Genomic DNA, 4,725 nt, shown 5'->3' on the forward strand with positions numbered 1-4,725 from the left:
AAATCAATTTAACAAAATTAACCAACATATCAATTGTCTTCTAGCATATGCAATATTCCACAATTAACCAACCTATCTTTTTAAAAAATATTTTTCATTTTGCTGTTTATTTTCTTTTTAAATTTTGAGTTCCAAATTTTTTCCCTCCCTCTCACCCCTCTTCCATCCACTGAGAAGGCAAATAATATGATATCAATTATACATGTGAAATCATACAAAGCTTATTTCCATGTTAGCCATATTTCAAAAAATGCAGGAAAAATAAACTAAGAAAATTATACTTCAAATTGTATTCAGAGTCATCAGTTCTCTTTCTGGAGGTGGTTAGTATTTTTTCATCATGAGTCCTTTGGAATTGTCTCCGATCATTGTATTGATCAGAGTAGCCAAGTCTTTCACAGTTGATCCATCATTGTAGCATTGCTGTTATAGTGGACAATGAGCTCTTGGTTCTTCTCACTTCACTTTGCATCAGTTCATGTTTTTCTGAAACCACTCCCCTTGTCATTTACCACAACATGACAGTACTCTCATCACAGTCATATGCCACATCTTGTTCAGCCATTCCCTAATTGGTCAGCATTCCCTTAATTTCTAATTCTTTGCCACCACAAAAAGATCTGGTGTAAATATCTTTGTACATGTAAATGGTTTTCCTTTTTCTTTAATCTCTTTGGGATACAGACCTAGTAGTAGTATCCTAGTATTCTCAGTTATTCAGGCTTGGTGTCAACTTGGGCTTTTTCCTGTGTCTTGCCCCTATATCCAATAAGTTGCCAAGTCCTATTGATTGTATTTTCAGTGCTGTTCAGTTGTTTCATTTGTGTCTGACTCTCTGCGATACCATCTGGGGTTTTCTTGGCAAAGATGCTGGAGTAGTTTGCCATTTCCTTCTCTAGCTCATTTTATAGATGGGGAAACTGAGGCAAACAGGGTTAAATGACTTGCCCAGGGTCTCACAGCTAGTAAGTATCTGAGATTGAATTTGACCTCAAGTCTTCCTGACTCCAGGCTCAATGCCCTATCCTCTTTGCCACCTAGCTGCCCTTCTGCTTTCTACTTCTACTTTCATAACATAACATCTCTTATATATGGCCCCTTCCCTCATATGACACTGATACTTCCTTGGCCTAGGACTTCATCAGCTCATGCCTGGACTATTGCAATAGCCTGCTATATAGACTCCCTGCCATTCCCGTTTCTGTTTGTCCTCCACTTAGCCATCAAACTGATTTTCCTAAACAGCATGTCTTACTATGTTGTCTTCCATTTCATTCTCCTCTCCTATCCCATTCAATAAATTCCAGTGCCTCCCTTTTACTTCTAGGATCAAATATAAAATCATCTGTTAGGCTTTTTATAGCTGCTTAATAATACAGTCCTTTCCTACCTTTCTAATCTTTATCCATTTTAATCCCTTCCATACATTCTTCTACCTAGTGAGACTGGTCTCCTTGCTTTTTCTTGAACAAGGTACTCTATCTCTCAATTCCATGCATTTTCGTTGGCTGTCCCTCATTCTCTGTCCCTGGAATTCTCTCTTTCCTCATCTTCATTTCCTGGCTTTCCTGGCTTCCTTCAAATCCTAGGTAAAACCCTACGCTGGACAAGAAGCTTTTCCCTATTCCCTCTTAATACTTAACACCTTTGTTCTAGCGATTATCTCCAATTTACCCTGTAAATATTTTGTTTGAAGATAATTGTAGCATATTGTCTCCCCTCCCCCTTTAGATTATGAGCTCCTGGAGAGCAGGGACTGTTTTTTGTTTTGTTTTTGCCTTTTCTCCATATATCCAGGGCTTAGCGAAGTGCCTGGCAAATAGTAAGTGCTTAATGAATGCTTGTTGACTTGACTTACTGTTGAGTCAGCCACTTAATGCAATTAGATCTTAGTAGAGGCATTTCTAAAGCTGGCATAATAGCTCTAAAATATTCCCTTTATAAATCCATCCCACAGATATACACAGTATCCATGGGAAGATTGAGAACAAACTTACAATATATCGGTTATAAGGTACCAACAAAGGAAACTCTGGCATTATGTGATTCCAAAGTCTTTTCAGTACTTATGATGTCTTTGAATTACTCCCATGATAGGTGTGGTGTCTATGTCAGGTAGCTTGCTTGAATGTTAGGCTTCTGTTTCTCACGAGGCCTCTTTCTGCTGGACAGGTCACTTTGTTGGACTCCCTGTCTGAACTCTCCTGAACCGATAAACTTTCAACCTCTCTGTTGCTCAGTTGCTAGGTGCTATGGCTGATGGGGTTGGGGGAAAGAAAAACTCGCCCAATCAAACAAAAAAGGGCTGGGATCTCCCTTGACGGCTAGCTTTCTCTTCAAACTCTCAAACTTCCAAATATTTCCAGGGTTTAGATATTTAAAGTCTCCAGGGAATATTGTCAACGTGAGGATCATCAGAAGTGTCACCATTCTGACACCTTGATGTCTATGACTACATCCTGTGATGATATCAAGTAAACCAAGGAGACTGAAGTAAGTAGAAGGGAAGGGTCTAGGTAAAGTGCTATGAGATATTTGAGAAGGAAGAAATTAGTTTAATTTGGAGAATGAGAAAAGGTTTTGCCAAAAGGGGACTTCAAAATGGAATTGGGATGGTTACCTGTGGAAAGCATACTGTCTGTAGAGGCAGAGTATGTGGTTAAAACCTTACCTTTATCATCTATTTTTGTGATTGTGGGCAAGTAATTTAACTCCCCTTAGACTCAGTTTTGTCATTCATAATATGCAGGGGTTGGACTAGAATGCTGAGCTTGGAGTCAGGAAGACGAATTCAAATCCTGCCTCAGACCTGCTCCTGTATGACCCTGGGGAAGTCATCTTCTGTGTCTCAGAGAACTCCATAGGTTTCATATACTAAGTCCTACATGGATACATTCATAATGGTTATGGAGGGAAGTCCCACACAGGGGCATGAGGAGATCACTAATCCTTTGAGTATTGTAATTATAGTATAAAGTGGATATAATATTGCTATTTTATAGGATTGATCAAATGAGACCATATATGAGTTCCTTTTGTAAACAATAAATGGTAACATAAATGTAAGATAGTAGAGCCTTAAAACAACCCTGTGAGATAAACAAGGCAGACTTCACCCCATTTTATGGATTAAGGAAACTAAGATATAATGACTTACTTAGGGTCATCCAATCAGTCAGTTGGTCAATAAACATTCATTAAGTATCTACTATATGCCAGGAACTATGCTAAATGCTGGGGATATAAAGAAAGGCAAAAGAGAATTCTTGCTCTTAAGGAACTTACAGACTAATAGGAGATAACAAGCAAACAATGATATACAAACAAGCTATATACAGGATAATTTGGAGATACGCATTAGAGAAAAGGTATCTCTGGGGGCACCTCCCAATGGAAAGTGTGGGCCCTTTCACTAACTTCTGGTGGAGAGGACACAGATAACTCCTGATAGGTTTTCATTGACTAGGGCTGCCTCCGAGATAATCAACTGGGACTCAGGACTCTTGTCATAGGAGCATCCCCTTTCTATGATCACTTTAAATGAGCTCACAGATCAGCTCAACTTTTTTGTCTATTCATCCTTTTCAGGTTCATTCAATCAGTCAGTAAGCATTTATTAACCCCCTACTACATGCCAGGCACTGTGCTAAGCATTGGCAATACAGAAAAAAGGGCAAAAAATAGTCCTTGCTCACAAGGTGCTCATAGTCTAATGGGGAGATAAAATATACACAGATATGTAAAAAAAAGATTTATATAAGATATATATATATATATCAGTAATCAACTAAAGAAAGGTACTAGCATTAAGGAGAATTGGGAAAGACTTTCTGTAGAAGGTAGGATTTTAGCTGAGATTAGAAGGAAGTCAGGGAAGACAAGAGGTAGAGATGAGGAAGGAGAATACTCTAGGCATGGAGTCAATCAGTGAAAATCTCTAGAGGCGGAAGCTGAAATGTCTTATTCATAGAAGAGCAAGGTCAGTGTTACTGGAACATAGCTTATGTAGGGAGGAGTGATGTGTAAGGATACTGGAAAAGCAGATAAGGTTGTAAGAGATTTTGAAGGTCAAACAGAGGATTTAATATTTGATCTTGGAGGTGATAAGGAACACTTGAGTTTATTGAGTAGGGGAATGATATGGTCAGATATTTCGTTTGAGATGTCCTTAGTAACACTCAAAGCCAGATCTTCTGCTGCTAAGCCCAGTGCTTAATTCAGCTGGCATATAGTAGGCACTTAATAAGTTTATTTGTTGATTGATGTACCATTCCCCTTCTACAGCTAAATATCTAAGCATACACCTCAAGAGGCTCACTCAGATGTTCCAGCTCCTACCTAATTGCTCCCGTTTCTCATGACTTTCCAACTCTAATCTTTTGTTCTAGTTAATTAAAGATGTTTGTCATTCGCATGCTTTGTCAAAATGCCTTTCTCTCTTCCTGGAATACTCTCCCGTTTCTTCTATCATGGGAGGCTGGTGTCATTCTAGGGGGCTTGTTTTCCTAAAGAGAGACCCGATCCTGCCCAGAGATGAAATTGGCTAACCATGGTTTTAGAGACATCCTCTCTCCCTCTTCCCCACCCTAGTATCTGTATTGGTTCTGTACCTCATTAGTCTTAGGCTCTGGTGAGATTTTCTATGGTCTAGTCAAGTTGGCTTTTTTGCTGTTCCTCTCAAATGACACTCCATTTCCCATCTCCAGGTCTTTGCAATGGTTGTAC

This window comes from Phascolarctos cinereus, unplaced genomic scaffold (genome assembly GCF_003287225.1).
Source record: "Phascolarctos cinereus isolate Bilbo 61053 unplaced genomic scaffold, phaCin_HiC Scaffold_9;HRSCAF=440, whole genome shotgun sequence".
In the NCBI taxonomy this organism is placed as follows: domain Eukaryota; kingdom Metazoa; phylum Chordata; class Mammalia; order Diprotodontia; family Phascolarctidae; genus Phascolarctos; species Phascolarctos cinereus.